The sequence below is a fragment of the Anser brachyrhynchus genome, assembly GCF_964034855.1.
Source record: "Anser brachyrhynchus genome assembly, contig: SCAFFOLD_50, whole genome shotgun sequence".
Classification (NCBI taxonomy): domain Eukaryota; kingdom Metazoa; phylum Chordata; class Aves; order Anseriformes; family Anatidae; genus Anser; species Anser brachyrhynchus.
The window spans coordinates 339,360-366,020 of record NW_027664015.1 but is presented as its reverse complement, the minus strand read 5'-3'; the positions used below and the strand labels follow the sequence as shown (position 1 = coordinate 366,020).

General features: G+C 51.1%; 1 long non-coding RNA gene across 1 annotated transcript; it reads right to left on the bottom strand.

The window, feature by feature from the left end:
- Positions 1-17,995: 17,995 nt before the first annotated feature.
- Positions 17,996-21,045, bottom strand: LOC308186485. The gene is made up of 2 exons (XR_013944081.1): positions 18,253-21,045; positions 17,996-18,217 (listed from the first exon to the last, which is right to left on the bottom strand). It is a non-coding gene; the product is annotated as an uncharacterized lncRNA (long non-coding RNA).
- Between the last annotated feature and the right edge of the window lie 5,616 nt (positions 21,046-26,661).

Below are 26,661 nucleotides of genomic sequence, written 5' to 3'. Positions count from 1 at the left end.
ACTAAAATACTCCGGCAGTACGAAGGAAATCTCTCCTCTTCCCTAAAGGCCTGTGTCTCAGCTGTGGAGAAACTCTCTGAAGAGGTCCACCAACTTAAAGAGAATTTATCTTCCCCTCCACCTGAACGAACCAGTGTCCACCAGCTAAAAGAGAATGCTTTAGAGAAACTTTCTGAAAAGATCCACCAACTTGAAGAAAGATTATCTTCCCCTTCACCTGAACGAACCAGTGTCCACCAGCTAAAAGAGAATGCTTTGGAGAAACTTTCTGAAAAGATCCACCAACTTGAAGAAAGATTATCTTCCCCTTCACCTGAACGAACCAGTGTCCACCAGCTAAAAGAGAATGCTTTGGAGAAACTTTCTGAAAAGATCCACCAACTTGAAGAAAGATTATCTTCCCCTTCACCTGAACGAACCAGTGTCCACCAGCTAAAAGAGAATACCTTGGAGAAACTTTCTGAAGAGATCCACCAACTTAAAGAGAGTTTATTTTCCTCCCCACCTGTACAAACCAGTGTCTCAGCTATTAGGGGTAAACGTTCATCTATGCAAGGAAGACAATATGGTGGGCACACACACCGCGCCACCCTGTTGTTTTACCTACGTGACCATGGAGAGGACATGAGAAAATGGGATGGAAAATCTACTGTGACCCTAGAGGCACGGGTACGTGAATTGCAAAGGAAAACAATTGGGAAAAAGGAGTTCTCTGAAAGGTTTGCTGCTCCAACTTCCAGCAGGCAGTCCTTTAAACACAGAAATGAAGATTCTGACCAGGACTAGAGGGGCCCTGCCTCCAGCCAGGGGGAGGAAAGGGACAATCGAGTTTATTGGACTGTGTGGATTCGATGGCCTGGCACGTCAGACGCACAGAAGTATAAGGCTTTGGTAGACACCGGTGCACAATGTACTCTAATGCCATCAAGCTATAAAGGGCCAGAGCCCATCTGTATTTATGGTGTGACGGGGGGATCCCAGCAGTTAACTGTATTGGAGGCTGAAGTGAGTCTAACCGGTAATGAGTGGCAAAAGCACCGTATTGTGACTGGCCCAGATGCTCCGTGCATCCTTGGCATAGACTATCTTAGAAGAGGATATTTCAAGGACCCAAAAGGGTTCCGCTGGGCTTTTGGCATAGCTGCTTTGGAGACAGAGGACATTAAACAGTTGTCTACCTTGCCTGGTCTCTCAGAGGACCCTTCTGTTGTGGGGTTGCTGAGGGTTGAAGAACAGCAAGTGCCGATCGCTACCACAACTGTGCACCGGCGGCAATATCGCACCAACCGAGACTCCCTGAGTCCCATCCATAAGCTAATTCGTCAACTGGAGAGCCAAGGAGTGATCAGCAAGACTCATTCACCTTTTAATAGTCCCATATGGCCAGTGCGAAAGTCTAATGGTGAGTGGAGACTAACAGTGGACTATCGTGGCCTGAACGAAGTCACGCCACCACTGAGTGCTGCAGTGCCGGACATGCTAGAACTCCAGTATGAACTGGAATCAAAGGCAGCCAAGTGGTATGCCACAATTGATATCGCTAATGCATTTTTCTCCATCCCTCTAGCAGCACAGTGCAGGCCACAGTTTGCTTTCACTTGGAGGGGAGTCCAATATACTTGGAATCGGCTGCCCCAGGGGTGGAAACACAGCCCTACCATTTGCCATGGACTGATCCAGTCTGCGCTGGAGCAGGGGGAAGCTCCTGAACACCTGCAGTACATCGATGACATCATTGTGTGGGGTGACACTGCAGAAGAAGTTTTCGAGAAAGGGAAGAAAATAGTCCAAATCCTTCTGAAGGCTGGTTTTGCCATAAAACAGAATAAAGTTAAAGGACCTGCACGAGAGATCCAGTTTTTAGGAATAAAATGGCAAGATGGACGCCGTCAAATCCCAATGGATGTGATCAACAAAATAACAGCTATGTCTCCACCAACTAGCAAAAAAGAAACACAAACTTTCCTAGGTGTCGTGGGGTTTTGGAGAATGCATATTCCAAATTACAGTCTGATTGTAAACCCGCTCTACCAAGTAACCCGTAAGAAGAATGCTTTTGAATGGGGCCCTGAGCAACGACAAGCCTTTGAACAAATTAAGCAGGAAATAGTTCATGCAGTAGCCCTCGGGCCAGTCCGAACAGGACCAGATGTAAAGAATGTGCTCTACACCGCAGCCGGAGAGAATGGTCCCACCTGGAGCCTCTGGCAGAAAGAACCTGGGGAAACTCGAGGTCGACCCCTGGGGTTTTGGAGTCGGGGATACAGAGGATCTGAAGCCCGCTATACTCCAACTGAAAAGGAGATATTGGCAGCATATGAAGGAGTTCGATCTGCTTCGGAAGTGGTCGGTACTGAAGCGCAGCTCCTCCTGGCACCCCGACTGCCGGTACTAGGCTGGATGTTCAAAGGAAGGGTCCCCTCTACGCATCATGCAACTGATGCTACATGGAGCAAGTGGGTTGCACTGATTACTCAGCGGGCTCGAATAGGAAACCCCAGTCGCCCAGGAATCTTGGAGGTGATTATGGACTGGCCAGAAGGCAAATACTTTGGGATATCACCAGAGGAGGAGGTGGTTCGTGCTGAAGAAGCCCCCCTGTACAACAAGCTACCAGAAAATGAGAAGAAATATGCCTTGTTCACTGACGGGTCCTGTCGTATTGTGGGAAAGCATCGGAGATGGAAAGCTGCTGTATGGAGTCCTACACGACGAGTTGCAGAAGCTGCTGAGGGAGAAGGTGAATCGAGTCAGTTTGCAGAAGTAAAAGCCATTCAGCTGGCTTTAGATATTGCTGAACGAGAAAAGTGGCCAGTTCTCTATCTCTATACTGATTCATGGATGGTAGCAAATGCCCTGTGGGGGTGGTTACAGCAATGGAAGCAGAACAACTGGCAGCGCAGGGGCAAGCCCATCTGGGCTGCGGCATTGTGGCAAGATATTGCTGCCCGGGTAGAGAACCTGGTTGTAAAGGTACGCCATGTAGATGCTCATGTGCCCAAGAATCGGGCTACTGAAGAACACCAAAACAACCAGCAGGTGGATCAGGCTGCTAAGATTGAAGTGGCTCAGGTGGACCTGGACTGGCAACATAAAGGTGAATTATTTATAGCCCGATGGGCCCATGACACCTCAGGCCATCAAGGTAGAGATGCAACCTACAGATGGGCTCGTGATCGAGGGGTGGACCTGACCATGGACACTACAGCACAGGTTATTCATGACTGTGAAACATGTGCTGCAATCAAGCAAGCCAAACGGTCAAAACCTCTTTGGTATGGAGGACGATGGCTGAAATATAAATATGGAGAGGCCTGGCAGATTGATTACATCACACTCCCTCAAACCCGCAACGGCAAGCGCCACGTACTTACAATGGTGGAAGCAACCACCGGATGGCTGGAAACATATCCTGTGCCCCATGCCACCGCCCGGAACACTATCCTGGGCCTTGAAAAGCAAGTCTTATGGCGACATGGCACCCCAGAGAGAATTGAGTCAGACAACGGGACTCATTTCCGAAACAACCTTATAGACACTTGGGCCAAAGAACATGGTATTGAGTGGGTGTATCACATCCCCTATCATGCACCAGCCTCTGGAAAAGTTGAACGATACAATGGACTGTTGAAGACTACACTGAAAGCAATGGGTGCTGGGACATTCAAAAATTGGGATACACATTTGGCAAAGGCCACCTGGTTAGTCAATACCAGGGGATCTGCCAACCGAGCTGGACCTGCCCAATCAAACCTGTTACGCACTGTAGAAGGGGATAAAGTTCCTGTAGTGCACGTAAGAAACATGCTGGGTAAAACAGTCTGGGCTACTCCTGCCTCAGGAAAAGGCAAACCCATTCGTGGAATTGCTTTTGCTCAGGGACCTGGATGCACTTGGTGGGTAATGCAAAAGAATGGGGAGGTCCGGTGTGTACCTCAAGGGGATTTGATACTGGGTGAGAATAGCCCATGAGTTGAATTGTAGTATGTTAATTATTATATAATAATGTATGTCATCACTACCATGATTGCTATATATCATAGATGAAAATGGTGATTAATTAGAATGTATTGGACAGAGTGTAACCTGAGCATGACATAAATGGTATGGAATAAGGGGTGGATATCTGTCCTGGTTCCAGTTAGGACAGAGTTAAGTAGCTCATAGTAGCTGGTAGGGTGCTATGTTTTGGATTAGGATGAGAAGAGCGCTGATAACATGCTGATGTTTTAATTGTTGCAGAGCAGTGTTTACACCAGGCCAAGGACTTTTCGGCTTCTTGCTCTGTCCTGCCAGCGAGCAGGCTGGGGGTGCAGCAGGAGCTGGGAGGGGACAGACCCAGGACAGCTGACCCAAACTGGCCAAAGGGGTATTCCATACCATCTGACGTCATGCTAAACAATATATAGGGGTGGCTGGCCGGGGTGGGGGGGCCGGCTGCTCGGGAATAGGCTGGGCATCGGTCAGCGGGTGGTGAGCAATTGCATTGTGCATCACTTGTTTTCTTACACATTATTATTGTTAATACTATTACCATTATCACTATTATTATTATTATTGTTATTATTATTTTCCTGTCTTAATAAACTGTCTTTATCTCAACTCACAGGCTTCACTTTCCCGTTTCTCTCCCCCATCCCAGAGAGGGAGGGGGGAGGGTGAGCGAACGGCTGTGTGGTGTTTAGCTGCCAGCCGGGTTAAACCACAACAGATTCCAAGACGCCTCATCACCCATCATAGAAGAACTCGTTGAATTCCACGACCACGCCCTAATCGTTGCCCTAGCTATCTGCAGCCTAGTTCTCTACCTTTTAGCCCACATACTAACAGAAAAACTCTCGTCCAATGCTGTAGACGCCCAAGAAGTAGAGCTGATCTGGACAATCCTACCTGCTATCGTCCTGGTACTCCTCGCCCTCCCATCCCTACAAATCCTCTACATAATGGACAAAATCGATGAACCAGACCTCACCCTAAAAGCCATCGGCCACCAATGATACTGAAGCTACGAATACACAGACTTCAAAGACCTATCATTCGACTCCTACATAGTGCCCACCCCAGACTTACCCAACGGCCACTTCCGACTGCTAGAAGTTGACCACCGCGTAGTTATCCCAATAGAATCCCCCATCCGCGTGATCATTACTGCAGGAGACGTACTCCACTCCTGAGCAGTCCCAACGCTCGGAGTTAAAACAGACGCAATCCCAGGCCGACTAAACCAAACTTCATTCATTACCACCCGGCCTGGGATTTTTTACGGACAATGCTCAGAAATTTGCGGGGCTAATCACAGCTACATACCCATTGTAGTAGAATCAACCCCACTCCCACATTTCGAGGCCTGATCGTCCCTTCTATCATCATCCTAATCATTAAGAAGCTATGCAACAGCACTAGCCTTTTAAGCTAGCCAAAGAGGGACTTCCCCCTCCTTAATGATATGCCACAGCTTAACCCCGCACCATGATTTTCAATCATAATTATAACCTGATTAACCCTAGCACTCCTCATCCAACCAAAACTACTAGCCTTCACCACAACCAACCCCCCATCAAATAAGACCTCCCTCACTACCAAACCCACACCATGATCCTGACCATGAACCTAAGCTTCTTTGACCAATTTTCCAGCCCCAATCTATTCGGCATCCCCTTAATCCTACTATCCCTACTCTTCCCAGCCCTACTATTCCCGTCCCCAAACAACCGATGAATCAACAACCGCCTTTCTACTATCCAAACATGACTCCTTCACCTAATCACAAAACAACTAATAGTCCCACTCAACAAAAATGGCCACAAATGAGCCATAATATTTACATCCCTAATAATCATACTTCTTACAATCAACCTTCTAGGCCTCCTTCCATATACATTCACCCCAACCACCCAACTATCTATGAACATAGCCCTAGCCTTCCCACTATGGCTCGCCACACTACTAACAGGCCTACGAAAACAACCATCAGCCTCTTTAGCCCACCTATTACCCGAAGGTACCCCTACACCCCTAATCCCCGCACTAATCCTGATCGAAACAACTAGCCTACTAATCCGCCCCCTAGCCCTCGGAGTCCGCCTTACAGCCAACCTTACAGCAGGACACTTACTCATCCAACTCATCTCTACAGCCTCCATTGCATTAATACCCACCCTTCCTGCAGTATCCATCCTAACAATAATCATCCTACTACTCCTAACCATCCTAGAAGTAGCAGTAGCCATAATCCAGGCCTACGTCTTCGTGCTCCTTCTAAGCCTATACTTACAAGAAAACATCTAATGGCACACCAAGCACACTCATACCACATAGTTGACCCAAGCCCTTGACCAATCTTCGGGGCAGCTGCCGCCCTACTCACAACCTCAGGATTAATCATGTGATTCCACTACAACTCATCCATACTACTAACCCTAGGCCTCATCTCAATACTCCTAGTAATACTCCAATGATGACGAGACATTGTACGAGAAAGCACCTTCCAAGGCCATCACACTCCCACAGTCCAAAAAGGCCTACGATACGGCATAATCCTTTTCATCACATCCGAAGCATTCTTCTTCTTAGGGTTCTTCTGAGCGTTCTTCCACTCGAGCCTGGCCCCAACCCCAGAACTAGGAGGCCAATGACCCCCAACAGGAATTAAACCACTCAACCCGATAGAAGTCCCCCTACTAAACACAGCCATCCTACTAGCCTCAGGCGTTACCGTAACGTGAGCCCATCACAGCATCACAGAAGGAAACCGAAAACACGCCATCCACGCCCTAACCCTAACGATCCTCATGGGATTCTACTTCACAGCCCTACAAGCAATAGAATACCACGAAGCCCCATTCTCAATCGCCGATAGCGTCTACGGATCTACCTTCTTCGTTGCCACTGGATTCCACGGACTCCACGTAATCATCGGATCCTCCTTCCTGACCGTCTGCCTCTTCCGACTGATCAAGTTCCACTTTACATCAGACCACCACTTCGGATTCGAGGCAGCAGCCTGATACTGACACTTCGTAGACATCATCTGACTATTCCTCTACATAACCATCTACTGATGAGGATCTTGCTCTTCTAGTATATTAATTACAATTGACTTCCAATCTCTAGAATCTGGTATAAACCCAGAGGAGAGCAATGAACGCACTCATGTTCATATTCGCCCTATCATCAATCCTAAGCGCCGCCCTAACCGCATTAAACTTCTGACTCGCCCAAATAAACCCCGACTCAGAGAAACTCTCACCGTACGAATGTGGATTCGACCCACTTGGATCTGCTCGATTACCATTCTCAGTCCGATTCTTCCTCAGTAGCCATCCTGTTCGTCCTATTCGACCTAGAAATCGCCCTCCTACTCCCCCTGCCATGAGCCGTCCAACTCCAATCCCCCCTAATGACCCTCACCTGAACTGTAGTGATCCTCCTTCTCCTAACACTCGGACTGGCCTACGAGTGAATTCAAGGGGGCCTAGAATGAGCAGAATAACAGAAAGTTAGTCTAACCAAAAAGATAGCTGGTTTCGACCCAGCAGATTACAGCCAACCCTGTAACTTTCTTATGTCGCCCCTACATTTAAGCTTCTACTCAGCCTTCATTTTCAGCGGACTAGGGCTAGCCTTCCACCGAACCCACCTAGTATCCGCCCTACTATGCCTTGAAAGCATAATATTATCGATATTCGTAGGCCTATCAATATGATCCATCGAAAACCAAGTCTCCTCATTCACCATGGTACCAATTCTCATGCTAACCTTCTCAGCGTGTGAGGCGGGCACAGGCCTGGCCATCCTAGTAGCCTCCACCCGCACACATGGCTCCGACCATCTACACAACCTAAACCTCCTGCAATGCTAAAAATCATCCTACCCACAATCATACTTCTTCCAACAGCCCTGCTGTCTCCACCAAAATTTCTATGGACTAACACCACCTTATACAGCCTCCTAATCGCTGCCCTAAGCCTACAGTGATTAATCCCAACCTACTACCCCTACAAATTTTTATCCAACTGAACAGGAATTGACCAAATCTCATCCCCCCTCCTAGTACTATCCTGCTGACTACTCCCACTCATAATCATAGCAAGCCAAAACCACCTGCAACAAGAACCCCTACAACGCAAACGAATCTTTATCTCAACCTTAGTCGCAGTCCAGCCATTCATCCTACTAGCCTTTTCCACCACAGAACTAGCACTATTTTACATCTCATTTGAAGCAACCCTCATTCCCACCCTAATCTTAATCACCCGATGGGGGAACCAACCAGAACGCCTAAGCGCTGGCATCTACCTGCTATTCTACACGCCAGTAAGCTCTCTACCCCTGCTAATCACAATCATACACCTATACGTGAAAATTGGCACCCTGCACCTGCCAACCCTACAACTAACCCACCCAACCCTATCCACCTCATGGACAGGAATACTATCAGGTCTAGCACTGCTCATAGCATTCATAGTAAAAGCCCCACTATACGGCCTACACCTCTGACTGCCAAAAGCCCACGTAGAAGCACCCATCGCAGGCTCAATACTCCTCGCCGCCCTACTACTAAAGCTAGGAGGATACGGAATTATACGAGTCACTCTATTTATGGGCCCACTGTCCAACCTCCTGCACTACCCCTTCCTAACCCTGGCCCTATGAGGCGCCCTAATGACTAGCTCAATCTGCCTACGACAGACAGACCTAAAATCACTAATCGCTTATTCATCCGTTAGCCACATAGGCCTAGTTATCGCCGCAGGAATAATCCAAACCCACTGATCATTCTCAGGGGCAATGATCCTAATAATTTCCCATGGACTAACTTCCTCCATACTATTCTGCCTAGCCAACACAAACTATGAACGTACGCACAGCCGAATTCTACTACTCACACGAGGCCTACAACCTCTCCTACCACTCATAGCTACCTGATGATTGCTGGCCAATCTAACAAACATAGCCTTACCCCCAACAACAAACCTCATAGCAGAGCTAACCATTATAATCACCTTATTCAACTGATCTGCCTTCACGATCATCCTAACAGGAATCGCAACCCTACTAACCGCCTCCTACACCTTATTCATACTACTAATGACCCAACGAGGCTCAATCCCCTCCCACATCACATCTATGCAAAACTCAACCACGCGAGAACACCTGCTCATAACACTCCACATTATCCCAATATTCCTCCTAATCCTCAAACCCGAACTGATCTCCGGAATCCCCTCATGCAAGTATAGTTTAAACCAAACATTAGACTGTGATTCTAAGAATAGAAGTTCAAACCTTCTTACCTGCCGAGGGGAGGGTTTAACCAACAAGAGCTGCTAACTCTTACATCTGAGCCTAAAACCTCAGCCCCCTTACTTTTAAAGGATAACAGCAATCCACTGGTCTTAGGAACCACCCATCTTGGTGCAAATCCAAGTAAAAATAGTGAACCCCACACTACTAATCAACTCCCTCACACTACTCACGCTGACAATCCTCCTAACCCCAATCATCCTGCCATTTCTATTTAAAAACTTTAAAAACACCCCACAAGCCACCACCCGCGCTGTTAAAACCGCATTCCTAATTAGCCTAGCCCCTACAACCGCATTCATCTACTCGGGAGTAGAATCTGTCACCTGCCACTGGGAGTGAAAATTCATTATAAACTTTAAAATCCCCCTGAGCCTAAAAATAGACCAATACTCAATAACATTTCTTCCAATCGCCCTATTTGTAACATGATCAATCCTACAATTCGCCATATGATACATGGCCTCAGAGCCATACGTAACAAAATTTTTCACCTACCTACTGACATTCCTAGTCGCCATACTCCTCCTAACAACCGCAAACAACATATTCCTCCTATTCGTAGGCTGGGAAGGAGTACGAATCATGTCCTTCCTTCTCATCGGCTGATGACAAGGCCGAGCAGATGCCAACACCGCCGCCCTACGAGCCGTAATCTACAACCGAATCGGAGACGTCGGACTGATCCTGAGCATAGCATGACTAGCTTCAACATTCAACACCTGAGAGATCCAACAAGCCGTACACCCCCACCAAACCCCAATCCTCCCCCTCATAGGATTAATCCTCGCAGCCGCAGGAAAATCCGCCCAATTTGGACTCCACCCATGACTGCCCGCAGCAATAGAAGGCCCCACCCCAGTATCAGCCCTACTGCACTCCAGTACCATAGTAGTAGCCGGAATCTTCCTGCTCATCCGCATGCACCCCCTGCTAGCCACCAACCAGACAGCCCTAACTGCCTGCCTATGCCTAGGTGCTCTATCAACCCTATTCGCTGCCACATGCGCCCTAACCCAAAATGACATCAAAAAAATCATTGCTTTCTCAACATCCAGCCAACTAGGACTAATAATAGTCACTATCGGACTAAACCTCCCACAACTAGCCTTCCTACACATCTCAACCCATGCCTTCTTTAAAGCCATACTATTCCTATGCTCAGGGTCTATCATCCACAACCTAAACGGAGAACAAGATATCCGAAAGATAGGAGGCCTACAGAAAATACTCCCAGTCACTACTTCCTGCCTAACCATCGGAAACCTGGCGCTGATAGGAACCCCATTCCTAGCCGGATTCTACTCAAAAGACCTCATCATCGAAAGCTTAAACACATCATACCTAAATACTTGAGCCCTACTCCTAACCCTTATAGCCACAGCATTCACCGCAACCTACAGCATCCGCATAACCATCCTAGTCCAAGCTGGACAAACCCGAATCCCCCCAATAGTATCAATAAACGAAAACAACCCACTAATCACCGCCCCCCTAACCCGACTCGCCCTAGGCAGCATTACAGCAGGAATAATCATTACCTCTTTCATCACACCAACCAAAACCCCCCCAATAACCATACCCCTTATCACCAAAACTGCTGCCATCCTCATAACAATCCTAGGAATCATCCTAGCCCTAGAACTATCGAACATAACACACACCCTCACTCACCCCAAACCAAACCCCCTCATAAACTTCTCCTCTGCATTAGGGTACTTCAACCCCCTAGTACACCGATTCTTCTCCAAAAACCTACTAGAAAAGGGACAAAACATTGCCCTACACTTGATCGACCTCTCCTGACTCAAAAAAATAGGGCCAGAGGGCCTTGCTGAACTACAAGTAGCCGCAAGCAAAGCCGCAACCTCAATACACACAGGGCTAATTAAGGCCTACCTAGGATCCTTCGCCCTCTCCATCCTGGTAATAATCCTAATAACACACAGACTCACTAATGGCCCCTAACATCCGCAAATCCCATCCCCTACTAAAAATAATCAACAACTCCCTAATCGACCTACCCGCCCCCTCCAACATCTCTGCCTGATGAAACTTCGGCTCCCTTCTAGCCATCTGCTTAGCCACACAAATCCTAACAGGCCTGCTACTAGCCATACACTACACCGCAGACACTTCACTCGCCTTCTCCTCAGTAGCTCACACATGCCGAGACGTCCAGTACGGATGGCTCATCCGCAACCTCCACGCCAACGGTGCTTCGCTCTTCTTTATCTGCATCTACTTACACATCGGACGAGGCCTCTACTACGGCTCCTACCTATACAAAGAAACCTGAAACACAGGAGTAATCCTCCTACTCACCCTAATAGCAACTGCCTTCGTAGGGTATGTCCTACCATGAGGACAAATGTCATTCTGAGGGGCCACCGTAATCACCAACCTATTCTCAGCCATCCCGTACATTGGGCAAACTCTAGTAGAATGAGCCTGAGGAGGATTCTCAGTAGACAATCCAACCTTAACCCGATTCTTCGCCATCCACTTCCTACTGCCCTTCCTAATTGCAGGAATCACCCTAGTCCACCTAACCTTCCTACACGAATCAGGCTCAAATAACCCACTAGGAATCGTATCAGACTGCGACAAAATCCCATTCCACCCATACTTCTCCATTAAAGACAGCTTAGGGCTTACCCTAATAATCACCCCTCTAATAGCACTAGCCCTATTTTCACCGAAACTCCTGGTTCTTGGAATCCTAGTTGGGAGTGGTTGGCCACATGAGATGTACAGGATTTTTACCTGTGATTTAGTCTTGACAAGGCTATGTAATTGGTTTACTAACGTCTCATAAGAAAGAAGCATGAGCGGTTAATGCAGTTGGCTTGAAACCCATCCCCAGTGGTGCCAGTGCACTCTCTGAACTCACTGAAGTGCATCCCCAGTGGTGCCAGTGCACTCTCTGCACTCACTGCACTGCATTCCCAGTGGTGCCAGTGCGCTCTCTGGAGTCACAGCACTGCATCTCCAGTGGTGCCAGCGCACTGTCTGAACTCACTGCAGTGCATCCCCAGTGGTGTCAGTGCACTCTCTGGACTCACTGTACTGCATCCCCAGTGGTACCAGTGCACTCACTGGACTGACTGCACTGCATCCCCAGTGGTGCCAGTGTGCTCTCTGGAGTCACAGCACTGCATCCCCAGTGGTGCCAGTGCACTCACTGGACTCACTGCACTGCATCACAGGTGGTGCCAGTGCACTCTCTGGACTCACTGCAGTGAATCCCCGGTGGTGCCAGTGTACTCTCTGCAGTCACTGCACTGCATCCCCAGTGGTGCCAGTGCACTCACTGGACTCACTGGACTGCATCCCCAGTGGTGCCAGTGAACTCTCTGGACTCACTGCACTGCATCCCCAGTGGTGCCAGTGTACTCTCTGGACTCACTGCAGTGCATCCCCAGTGGTGTCAGTGCACTCTCTGGACTCACTGCACTGCATCCTCTGTGCTGCCAGTGCACTCTGTGGACTCACTGCAGTGCATCCCCAGTGGTGCCAGTGCACTCTCTGGACTCAGTGCACTGCATCCCCAGTGGTGCCAGTGCAATCTCTGGACTCACTGTAGTGCATCCCCAGTGGTGCCAGTGCACTCTCTGGACTCACTGCAGTGAATCCCCAGTGGTGCCAGTGCACTCTCTGGACTCACTGTACTGCATCACCAGTGGTGCCAGTGCACTCTCTGGACTCACTGCACTGCATCCCCAGTGGTGCCAGTGCACTCTCTGGACTCACTACACTGCAGCCCCGGTGGTGCCAGAGCACTCTCTGGACTCACTGCACTGCATCCCCAGTGGTGCCAGTGCACTCTCTGGACTCACTGCACTGCATCCCCAGTGGTGTCAGTGCACTCTCTGGACTCACTGCACTGCATCCTCTGTGCTGCCAGTGCACTCTCTGGACTCACTGCACTGCATCCCCAGTGGTGCCAGTGCACTCTCTGGACTCAGTGCACTGCATCCCCAGTGGTGCCAGTGCAATCTCTGGACTCACTGTAGTGCATCCCCAGTGGTGCCAGTGCACTCTCTGGACTCACTGCAGTGCATCCCCAGTGGTGCCAGTGCACTCTCTGGACTCACTGTACTGCATCACCAGTGGTGCCAGTGCACTCTCTGGACTCACTAAACTGCATCCCCAGTGGTGCCAGTGCACTCTCTGGACTCACTGCACTGCAGCCCCGGTGGTGCCAGTGCAATCTCTGGACTCACTGCACAGCATCCCCAGTGGTGCCAGTGCACTCTCTGGACTCACTGCACTGCATCCCCAGTGGTGCCAGTGCACTCTCTGGAGTCACTGAAGTGCATCCCCAGTGGTGCCAGTGCACTCTCTGGACTCACTGCACTGCATGCCCAGTGGTGCCAGTGCACTCTCTGGACTCACTGCACTGCATCCCCAGTGGTGCCAGTGCAATCTCTGGACTCACTGTAGTGCATCCCCAGTGGTGCCAGTGCACTCTCTGGACTCACTGCAGTGCATCCCAAGTGGTGCCAGTGCACTCTCTGGACTCACTGTACTGCATCCCCAGTGGTGCCAGTGCACTCTCTGGACTCACTGCACTGCATCCCCACTGGTGCCAGTGCACTCTCTGGACTCACTGCACTGCAGCCCCAGTGGTGCCAGTGCAATCTGTGGACTCACTGCACTGCATCCCCAGTGGTGCCAGTGCACTCTCTGGAGTCACTGAAGTGCATCCCCAGTGGTGCCAGTGCACTCTCTGGAGTCACTGCACTGCATGCCCAGTGGTACCAGTGCACTCTCTGGAGTCACTGAAGTGCATCCCCAGTGGTGCCAGTGCACTCTCTGGACTCACTGCAGTGCATCCCCAGTGGTGCCAGTGCACTCTCTGGACTCACTGCAGTGCATCCCCAGTGGTGCCAGTGCACTCTCTGGACTCACTGCAGTGCATCCACAGTGGTGCCAGTGCACTCTCTGGACTCACTGCAGTGCATCCCCGTAGGTGCCAGTGCACTCTCTGGACTCACTGCACTGCATCCCCAGTGGTGCCAGTGCACTCTCTGGACTCACTGAAGTGCATTCTCAGTGGTGCCAGTGCACTCTCTGGACTCACTGCACTGCATCCCCAGTGGTGCCAGTACACTCACAGGAATGACTGCACTGCATCCCAGTGGAGCCAGTGCGCTCTCTGGACTCACTGCACTGCATCCCCATTGGTGCCAGTGCATTCTCTGGACTCACCGCACTGCACCCTGAGTGGTGCCAGTGCACTCTCTGGACTCACTGCAGTGCATCCCCAGTGGTGCCAGTGCACTCTCTTGACTCACTGCACTGCATCCCCAGTGGTGCCAGTGTACTCACTGGACTCACTGCACTGCATTCCCCAGTGGTGCTAGTGCACTCTCTGGACTCACTGCAGTGCATCCCCAGTGGTGCCAGTGCACTCTCTGGACTCACTGAAGTGCATTCTCAGTGGTTCCAGTGCACTCTGTGGACTCACTGCACTGCATCCCCAGTGGTGCCAGTGCGCTCTCTGGACTCACTGCAGTGCATCCCCAGTGGTGCCTGTGCACTCTCTGGACTCACTGCACTGCATCCCCAGTGCTGCCAGTGCACTCTCTGGACTCACTGCACTGCATCCCCAGTGGTGCCAGTGCACTCTCTGGACTCACTGCAGTGCATCCCCAGTGGTGCCAGTGCACTCTCTGGACTCACTGCACTGCATCCCCAGTGGTGCCACTGCACTCTCTGGACTCACTGCAGTGCATCCCCAGTGGTGCCAGTGCACTCTCTGGACTCACTGCAGTGCATCTCCACTGCTGCCAGTGCACTCTCTGGACTCACAGCAGTGCATCCCCAGTGGTGCCAGTGCACTCTCTGGACTCACTGCAGTGCATCCCCAGTGGTGCCAGTGCACTCACTGGACTCACTGCACTGCATCCCAAGTTGTACCAGTGCACTCTCTGGACTCACTGCACTGCATCCCCAGTGGTGCCAGTGCACTCTCTGGACTCACTGCACTGCATCCCCAGTGGTGCCAGTGCACTCACTGGACTCACTGTACTGCATTCCCAGTGGTGCTAGTGCACTCTCTGGACTCACTGCAGTGCATCCCCAGTGGTGCCAGTGCACTCTTTGGACTCACTGAAGTGCATTCTCAGTGGTGCCAGTGCACTCTCTGGACTCACTGCACTGCATCCCCAGTGGTGCCAGTGCACTCTCTGGACTCACTGAAGTGCATTCTCAGTGGTGCCAGTGCACTCTCTGGACTCACTGCAGTGCATCCCCAGTGGTGCCAGTACACTCACTGGACTCACTGCACTGCATCCCCAGTGGTGCCAGTGCACTCTCTGGACTCACTGCACTGCATCCCCAGTAGTGCCAGTGCACTCTCTGGACTCACTGCACTGCATCCCCAGTGCTGCCTGTGCACTCTCTGGACTCACTGCACTGCATCCCCAGTGGTGCCAGTGCAATCTCTGGACTCACTGCACTGCATCCCCAGTGGTGCCAGTGCACACTCTGGACTCACTGCACTGCATCCCCAGTGGTGCCAGTGCACTCTCTGGACTCACTGCACTGCAACCCCAGTGTTGCCAGTGCACTCTCTGGACTCACTGCACTGCATCCCCAGTGGTGCCAGTGCACTCTCTGGACTCACTGAACTGCATCCCCAGTGGTGCCAGTGCACTCTCTGGACTCACTGAAGTGCATCCCCAGTGGTGCCAGTGCACTCTCTGGACTCACTGCACTGCATCCCCAGTGGTGCTAGTGCACTCTGTGGACTCACTGCAGTGCATCCCCAGTGGTGCTAGTGCACTCTCTGGACTCACTGCAGTGCATCCCCAGTGGTGCCAGTGCACTCTCTGGACTCACTGCACTGCATCCCCAGTGGTGCCAGTGCACTCTCTGGACTCACTGCAGTGCATCCCCAGTGGTGCCAGTACACTCACTGGACTGACTGCACTGCATCCCCAGTGGTGCCAGTGCACTCTCTGGTCTCACCGCACCGCATCCCCAGTGGTGCCAGTGCACTCTCTGGAGTAACTGCAGTGCATCACCAGTGGTGCCAGTGCACTCTCTGGACTCACTGCACTGCATCCCCAGTGGTGCCAGTGCACTCTCTTGACTCACTGCACTGCATCCCCAGTGGTGCCAGAGCACTCTCTGGACTCACTGCAGTGCATCCCCAGTGGTGCCAGTGCACTCTCTGGACTCACTGCAGTGCATCCCCAGTGGTGCCAGTGCACTCTCTGGACTCACTGCACTGCATCCCCAGTGGTGCCAGTGCACTCTCTGGACTCCCGGCACCGCATCCCCAGTGGTGCCAGTGCACTCTCTGGGCTCACTGCTGTGCATCCCCAGTGGTGCCAGTGCACTCTCTTGACTCACTGCACTGCATCCCCAGTGGTGCCAGTGCACTCACTGGATTCACTGCACTGCATCCCCAGTGGTGCTAGTGCACTCTCTGGACTCACTGCACTGCATCCCCAGTGGTACCAGTGCACTCTCTGGACTCACTGAAGTGCATTCTCAGTGGTGCCAGTGCACTCTCTGGACTCACTGCACCGCATCCCCAGTGGTGCCAGTGCACTCTCTGGACTCCCGGCACCGCATCCCCAGTGGTGCCAGTGCACTCTCTGGGCTCACTGCTGTGCATCCCCAGTGGTGCCAGTGCACTCTCTTGACTCACTGCACTGCATCCCCAGTGGTGCCAGTGCACTCTCTGGACTCACTGCACTGCATCCCCAGTGGTGCCAGTGCACTCTCTGGACTCCTGGCAACACATCCCCGGTGGTGCCAGTGCACTCTCTGGACTCACTGCACTGCATCCCCAGTGGTGCCAGAGCACTCTCTGGACTCACTGCAGTGCATCCCCAGTGGTGCTAGTGCACTCTCTGGACTCACTGCACTGCATCCCCAGTGGTGCCAGTGCACTCTCTGGACTCACTGCACTGCATCCCCAGTGGTGCCAGTGCACTCTCTGGACTCCCGGCACCGCATCCCCAGTGGTGCCAGTGCACTCTCTGGGCTCACTGCAGTGCATCCCCAGTGGTGCCAGTGCACTCTCTTGACTCACTGCACTGCATCCCCATTGGTGCCAGTGTACTCACTGGACTCACTGCACTGCATTCCCCAGTGGTGCTAGTGCACTCTGTGGACTCACTGCAGTGCATCCCCAGTGGTGCCAGTGCACTCTCTGGACTCACTGAAGTGCATTCTCAGTGGTTCCAGTGCAGTCTGTGGACTCACTGCACTGCATCCCCAGTGGTGCCAGTGCACTCTCTGGACTCCCGGCAACACATCCCCGGTGGTGCCAGTGCACTCTCTGGACTCACTGCACTGCATCCCCAGTGGTGCCAGAGCACTCTCTGGACTCACTGCAGTGCATCCCCAGTGGTGCTAGTGCACTCTCTGGACTCACTGCACTGCATCCCCAGTGGTGCCAGTGCACTCTCTGGACTCACTGCACTGCATCCCCAGTGGTGCCAGTGCACTCTCTGGACTCCCGGCACCGCATCCCCAGTGGTGCCAGTGCACTCTCTGGGCTCACTGCAGTGCATCCCCAGTGGTGCCAGTGCACTCTCTTGACTCACTGCACTGCATCCCCATTGGTGCCAGTGTACTCACTGGACTCACTGCACTGCATTCCCCAGTGGTGCTAGTGCACTCTCTGGACTTGTTGTCGACGGAGGGAAGACACAAACGCTCAATATGAGTGTTAAGTATGCTTCAGCTTTAATGGATAGCTCAATTGTCTTTTATCGTGTACAGGATAATTAGCTCATACATATTGCAAAAGCCAAGCTCCTTATTGGTAAGCGTCATCTACTGCCCTATCTGTTAGTTCCGCATTCTTCTATCCGCTAGTTCCCCTTTCTAATCTAACTATAACTCCCAGGGCAGTATGCCCTCTACTATCATTGTTTCTAATTGCCTGGGATTTCTCACAAGAGTTCCCAGACAAGCTGCCTGGGATTTCTCACAAGAGTTCCCAGACAAGCCTTGCGTACGTGCCTTTGCTCTTGTTTTTCTAGACCAGCTGGGTGCGGTAATCCGCCATTTCCTTATCTTGCAGCTGCATGATATCAATGTGATTACGCGCAGCGAGCCAGTCCTCAACAATTCCCCCGTTTTTATTTTGAACCAAAAGCTTTCTATAGATTTTTCTATCAATCACCGCACACACTGCAATAAGCAAGGTACAATAAGCAACAGGGTCAAAAATCTCATGCAGAACTACGATTGTAAAGTAGTGTGCCTACTAGAATCTACATCAGTCAACAAGCCACTAAGCGCTAGGAATGTTGCTTCGCAGCGATACTGCTTCTTACTCGCACAGCACAATCACACAATCACACAATCACGCAGAGAGGCCTCTTGCACTTCTCATTCATACCACAAGACAATATCACTGAAAATAATTTGTGTGCAGCTTCAGGAGGTCCTTGTCTGCTCCCGTGGTGAGCGGCTGAGAGTGGAGACCCCTCCGAGGAAAAAATGCTCGGGGTGCACCTAGGGGCGTCCGTTCCACAGTCGATCCCACAGCCGAGCAGAGCGGCTCCTGGCGCAAGGAAGGATGCTATTATAGTTTGTATAATGACAGCAAAGAGATGCATTGCAATAAGGAGCACGTGTGGCATTGACCCCTTTTTTTTTTTTTTTTTTTTTTTTTTTTTTTTTTTTTTTTTTCTTTTTCGAGCAATTACACCTTACACATGCTATTACTGTTGCTAGAAAAACCCTACTAGTTAACTGCTCGAGCCTTTTTATTAGGCAACTAAATACTACTCGCGCCGCTACTATAATTAGGACAATTATTAGCAGTAAGCGTAGCCCTTCTTTTATCAGACCCAATATCCAACCCCCCATGTTCCCAAACCAATTTGCAAACAGTCTATCAAGCCAATTATCTTGGACCACTATCTTCTTGGTGTGGTCTCTCAGCCATTTCAGTTGCTCGTGGATTGACTCGCCATGGTCCGAGAGATTAAAACAGCACATTCCTTCGAGCTCTTCACACCCGTGGCCCTGTGCCAGCAGTAGAAAATCAATCGCCGCTCTGTTCTGTAACACAGCGTGTCGCAAGCTGTCCAGGTCCTGGGCCATTTCTGTGAGCATCTGCGTAGTCACATTTAATGTTTTCACCACTGTACTTCAAATCTACATTTTACAAAGTGACCAGCAAGTGTGCCACATTAACTGACCAACCTCTGAGATTTTACCTTTCATACCAGTGTCTTCTTGGGCTCTTTTAATTAAACACGTTTCTCATTCAAGTGAATTGAAATGCTTCAGTTGGTTTTATTCTCAGGAGCCTCATAAAAAACAAAGATATTGCACCCTCTTTGTTCAGTCATTCAATGTTCGTCTCTTTCACAGCAAATAATTACTTCATTGAAGTTAAAACTTCCAAACATAACTTACTAATAGTCTCCAATTTCAGCTCAGATCACTCGTTGAAAATACTCTGCTAAATACAGATAACTTACAATAACTTTAACAGTTAATTGTCCATAACAAACACCATGGTTTTTCTCCAGACCAATGTTCAAATTTTAAGACCACCCTTTAATATTTCTATGTACAGGTGAAAAACAGTCTTCAATTTTCTAGTCTTGTTTTAAATATAAAAGTTGGAAGGGACATTCAAGTTTCAAGTCTCCACACTGAACTTAAAAAAAAAAAAAAATCATGTGGAGGTAAACAAACCAAGTTGTATACTCCAGGAGGTAGAGGCCTTCAATTTGTGTTCATATATACATATGCACAGAATTCAGTGTTCCAACAGAAAAAGAATTAGCCAAAAAGTAATAAAAGTTATTTACTACTGTGACATTTCAAGACTTCCACAGCTTTGCCTAAAGACACAAACACAATTAACATAATTCCCTATGTGCTTTTTTTTTTTTTTTTTTTTTTTTTTTTTTTTCTTTCCTTTTTTTTTTTTTTCTCTCAACTGTCCAGTGCAGGAAAAAATTCTCACAAAATTTCACAGACCTAAAATGTGCAAGCTAGTTTCTCTCTCTCCCTTTTTTTTTTTTTTTTTTTTTTTTTTTTTTTTTTTTTTTCAAATGTCACATTTGCTTGTTTTACAGCCCAACAAGCTAGTTTCCCTAGACTAGCCATAGCATGAGCCACAGCCACTCCAGGCACAAGTGCCGCTGAAAAGAACCTTTCAGCAGGACCCCAGAGTTCGACCTGGTTATCGCAGTCACTCCCCAAAGTTTTTGAGACTGCGTCTCGTCCGTCGTTTCCATTGTTGAGTAATGTTTCGCAATTCTTGACTGTGTAGGTCAGGGGCAAACAAAGTCAAGCGTCCCAAATAGCATGGCCCCCCGTGCGCATTTGCTGGGATTCCCTGCCAGGCTCGATCTCCACAGATCAGGAATATACCAGGTGGTAAGGCCTTAGCAGTTTGCCTTGGCCATGTGCTTGACTTGTTCCCGTATGCCCCCATGGTGGTGTTGGTGGTGTCGTTGTACCCGCAATAGCTGCTATTAGCTTCGAACCCCCTTGTGTGAGAGGTCACATTAGTCCATTGAGTCATATTTTGTTTTCCTTTATTCCACATAAAGCACGTCTGTGTCCAGTTATTACTGGTGTTCCCTACCGCCACTGATCCCAACAAATCCAGTTCCTGGGGATCCCATGGCAAGCTCGTGTTCAGAGCCACTAGCGCCGCCACAACGGCGTCGGAGAGGTTGGACGAAAGATCGAACAAATCAGTACTTGCGGAATATGGTGCTAACAGTTGTTTCAGCTCCTCCTTGTTCCCTATTGGGACCCCGAACAAACAGGTGCGGAAGGGATCAGTCGCTTTGGCAAGAGACAGGCAGAATTGAGCCAATCGAGTTCCCTTCGGTATATGTAGCGGAGGGAACATGGCTGATACCATAATTTGTATCTCCCCAGTAAAGTCCTTATCAATAAGTCCTGTTAACACTAAAGCCCCATTTAATGTCGCCGATGACCTTCCAATCAGAAGTGCTCCAACAGGCTCATTATTAATTTTTACAGGTCCCATAACGCCTGTTTTCACCCCAACAGGCTTATTGTCCATCAAAGTCACATTTACTGCGGTTGCCAAGTCCAATCCCCAGGCTCCCTCTGGTGGCTGGTTGGAGGTGAAAGGATTCGTCTCGGTTGGAGTCTCCGCAGCTGCCGCCGCTGTTGAGGGGAAAGCCGCTTTTTGTGTCATCGCGGGGCGGCGGTTCCCGCTGGTCTTCCCGTTTCCCTGGGTCTTCCGCCGGCAAGCGGTTTCATTATGCGTATCAGATCGGCAAGAGGGACACCACACATTAGCCGTCCCACATTGCCTCTTTATATGACCCGCGATGCCACACCGATAGCAGCGTAGTGCAGGTCTTCTCGACGAGTGAGGTCCTTTTCCACTTTGCAGGGGGGCAAGGGCGGCGAATACCTGCGACTGACTAGCCTGCAGTCCCTGAGTAATACTTTCCCCTACCTTTCGAATAGCGTCAACCAATAGCGCTTGCGAGCCTATCGGTATCCGCGACAATCGATCAAGAGCCTCTTCTATAGTCCAGGTACTGGGCAGCGTATTTAGAACATTTCGAGAGGTTTGATTACAATTTTGAAGGGCGCATTGTTTAAGAATAGGGCCTTTGAGATATTCGGGTAACCCAGCTACCTGTATAGCTGCGGCAACCCTATCAATAAATGTTCCAAACGCTTCGTCTCGCCCTTGCTTGATGGACATATAGGAGGGCATTCCTCCAGGCTCCCTAATTTGGTCCAGTGCTCTCCTAGCTAGCGTCATGGTCGCTTTTGCCTTATCCGGCCCCATTAGGGCCTGGGCCTCCAAGCGATTGTATGCACCGACCCCCAAAAGCTCCTCCAGCGTGACCCCGTATAATGGATCTCCGGGCTGACGCTGCACCGCGACTGCCTCCTGACAAGCTGAATGCCAATGGGCATTAAACAGCAGGATCTGATGCTGCGTCAGTATTAGTTTCATGATATTACGAATATCGCCGGGGAGCAACACGTTAGTGGACCACAGATAGTCTAACATCTGTTTCGTTGGCTCCCCACGTATTCCTGACTCATTTACCGTGGCACGCAATTGGGTCAGTATTTTCCAGTCCAGATTTGTCATAGTAACAGTTATCTGGCCCTGGGCGTCTGGTGGAGAGTACACCACGGGGAAGGCGCCTACAAGCTCTGTCGCTGCCCCCACATCACCTTCACGTAACGCCTCCCCTGCTATTTTCGCCCAGAGTCCTGCTCTCTCCGACCCCCCTGATTCGAGTCGCATATCTTTCAAAAATGGATTCTTATTTCTCCCCTCGCCTGCCGCCTCTCCCTCGGGAGTTTCCAGGGGTAGAGGAGGTGCACTGGGTCGTGCCCCCTCTCCCCATCCCCCGGGTGCCTTCATGGTGAATTGTTGGACCGACGGAGGGAGGGGGTACGGATTGGCCTCTTCATCCGCCCTCAACGTTTTGCCCAGCCGCTCTGTTGCAGCGGCTGCTACTTTCTGTTCTACCCGATGTATTGTTAAAGCATTCGTAACAGCCCGCCACGGTTTTGCCAGCTTCTTAGCCGTCTTATTCTCACTAATCATTTCCTCAAACAATATATCACCAAACTTACGCCACTCATCCTCCTCAAACAATGTGTCAGGGTTAATAAAGCAGCCCTTCGCCACCCCATAGGCCACTAACCCCTGTAATTCTTTATGACAATCTATATCTGGCGTCTTACGCTTTTCTAAAAAGCACTTAAGTAAATTAATTGCCGCTTGTTTCTCCATGCTTACTCACGGTGCCGTTGCCCCCGTGCAAAGCGTGTCTTACGCTTTTCTAAAAAGCACTTAAGTAAATCTATTGCCGCTTGTTTCTCCATGCTTACTCACGGTGCCGTTGCCCCCGTACAAAGCTTCCGTTCGCGGCGTTCCGGCGGGACCCGCTATGGGTTCGTCCCGGGCGCTCTTCCCGAGTCGTCTTCTGCTCGCCCCAATCTTATGTTCCGCGGATTCCGGGTTACGTAGTCAGAACCGGCTTTCCCCTTGTACTCCGTCGCCTAATACCGGCTTACTCGTTTCGGGTCCTCGTCCAGCAAGGGTCCCTGTTCGGGCGCCATTTGTTGTCGACGGAGGGAAGACACAAACGCTCAATATGAGTGTTAAGTATGCTTCAGCTTTAATGGATAGCTCAATTGTCTTTTATCGTGTACAGGATAATTAGCTCATACATATTGCAAAAGCCAAGCTCCTTATTGGTAAGCGTCATCTACTGCCCTATCTGTTAGTTCCGCATTCTTCTATCCGCTAGTTCCCCTTTCTAATCTAACTATAACTCCCAGGGCAGTATGCCCTCTACTATCATTGTTTCTAATTGCCTGGGATTTCTCACAAGAGTTCCCAGACAAGCTGCCTGGGATTTCTCACAAGAGTTCCCAGACAAGCCTTGCGTACGTGCCTTTGCTCTTGTTTTTCTAGACCAGCTGGGTGCGGTAATCCGCCATTTCCTTATCTTGCAGCTGCATGATATCAATGTGATTACGCGCAGCGAGCCAGTCCTCAACATGGACTCACTGCAGTGCATCCCCAGTGGTGCCAGTGCACTCTCTGGACTCACTGAAGTGCATTCTCAGTGGTTCCAGTGCACTCTGTGGACTCACTGCAGTGCATCCCCAGTGGTGCCAGTGCGCTCTCTGGACTCACTGCAGTGCATCCCCAGTGGTGCCAGTGCACTCTCTCGAGTCACTGCACTGCATCCCCAGTGCTGCCAGTGCACTCTCTGGACTCACTGCACTGCATCCCCAGTGGTGCCAGTGCACTCTCTGGACTCACAGCAGTGCATCCCCAGTGGTGCCAGTGCACTCTCTGGACTCACTGCACTGCATCCCCAGTGGTGCCAGTGCACTCTCTGGACTCACTGCACTGCATCCCCAGTGGTGCCAGTGCACTCTCTGGACTCACTGCAGTGCATCTCCACTGCTGCCAGTGCACTCTCTGGACTCACAGCAGTGCATCCCCAGTGGTGCCAGTGCACTCTCTGGACTCACTGCACTGCATCCCCAGTGGTGCCAATGCACTCTCTGGACTCACTGCACTGCATCCCCAGTGGTGCCAGTGCACTCTCTGGACTCACTGCACTGCATCCCAAGTGGTGCCAGTGCACTCTCTGGACTCACTGCAGTGCATCCCCAGTGGTGCCAGTGCACTCTCTCGAATCACTGCACTACATCCCCAGTGGTGCCAGTGCGCTCACTGGACTCACTGTACTGCATCATCAGTGGTGCCAGTGCACTCTCTGGAGTGACTGCAGTGCATCCCCAGTGGTGCCAGTGCACTCTCTGGACTCACTGTACTGCATTCCCAGTGGTGCTAGTGCACTCTCTGGACTCACTGCAGTGCATCCCCAGTGGTGCCAGTGCACTCTTTGGACTCACTGAAGTGCATTCTCAGTGGTGCCAGTGCACTCTCTGGACTCACTGCACTGCATCCCCAGTGGTGGCAGTGCACTCTCTGGACTCACTGAAGTGCATTCTCAGTGGTGCCAGTGCACTCTCTGGACTCACTGCACTGCATCCCCAGTGGTGCCAGTACACTCACTGGACTCACTGCACTGCATCCCCAGTGGTGCCAGTGCACTCTCTGGACTCACTGCACTGCATCCCCAGTGGTGCCAGTGCACTCTCTGGACTCACTGCAGTGCATCCCCAGTGGTGCCAGTGCAATCTCTGGACTCACTGCACTGCATCCCCAGTGGTGCCAGTGCAATCTCTGGACTCACTGCACTGCATCCCCAGTGGTGCCAGTGCACACTCTGGACTCACTGCACTGCATCCCCAGTGGTGCCAGTTCACTCTCTGGACTCACTGCACTGCAACCCCAGTGTTGCCAGTGCACTCTCTGGACTCACTGCACTGCATCCCCAGTATTGCCAGTGCACTCTCTGGACTCACTGCACTGCATCCCCAGTGGTGCCAGTGCACTCTCTGGACTCACTTCAGTGCATCCCCAGTGGTGCCAGAGCACTCTCTGGACTCACTGCACTGCATCCCCAGTGGTGCCAGTGCACTCTCTGGACTCACTGCACTGCAGCCCCAGTGGTGCCAGTGCACTCTCTGGACTCACTGCACTGCATCCCCAGTATTGCCAGTGCACTCTCTGGACTCACTGCACTGCATCCCCAGTGCTGCCAGTGCACTCTCTGGACTCACTGCACTGCATCCCCAGTGGTGCCACTGCACTCTCTGGACTCACTGAACTGCATGTCCAGTGCTGCCAGTGCACTCTCTGGACTCACTGCACTGCATCCCCAGTGGTGCCAATGCACTCACTGGACTCACTGCAGTGCATTCCCTCTGGTGCCAGTGCACTCTCTGGACTCACTGCACTGCATCCCCAGTGGTGCCAGTGCACTCTCTGGACTCACTGCAGTGCATCCCCAGTGGTGCCAGTGCACTCTCTGGACTCACTGCAGTGCATCACCAGTGGTGCCAGTGCACTCTCTGGACTCACTGCAGTGCATCCCCAGTGGTGCCAGTGCACTCTCTGGACTCACTGCACTGCATCCCCAGTGGTGCCAGTGCACTCTCTGGACTCACTGCACTGCATCCCCAGTGGTGCCAGAGCACTCTCTGGACTCACTGCACTGCATCCTCTGTGCTGCCAGTGCACTCTCTGGACTCACTGCACTGCATCCCCAGTGGTGCCAATGCACTCTCTGGACTCACTGTACTGCATCCCCAGTGGAGCGCGTGCACTCTCTGGACTCACTGAAGTGCATCCCCAGTGGTGCCAGTGCACTCTCTGGACTCACTGCACTGCATCCCCAGTGGTGCTAGTGCACTCTGTGGACTCACTGCAGTGCATCCCCAGTGGTGCCAGTGCACTCTCTGGACTCACTGAAGGGCATCCTCAGTGGTGGCAGTGCACTCTCTGGACTCACTGCAGTGCATCCCCAATGGTGCCAGTACACTCTCTGGACTCACTGCACTGCATCCCCAGTGGTGCCAGTGCACTCTCTGGACTCACTGCACTGCATCCCCAGTGGTGCCAGTGCACTCTCTGGACTCACTGCACTGCATCCCCAGTGGTGCCAGAGCACTCTCTGGACTCACTGCAGTGCATCCCCAGTGGTGCCAGTGCACTCTCTGGACTCACTGCACTGCATCCCCAGTGGTGACAGTGCACTCTCTGGACTCACTGCAGTGCATCCCCAGTGGTGCCAGTGCACTCTCTGGACTCACTGCAGTGCATCCCCAGTGGTGCCACTGCACTCTCTGGACTCACTGCAGTGCATCCCCAGTGGTGCCAGTGCACTCTCTGGACTCCCGGTACCGCATCCCCAGTGGTGCCAGTGCACTCTCTGGACTCACTGCAGTGCATCCCCTTGGTGCCAGTGT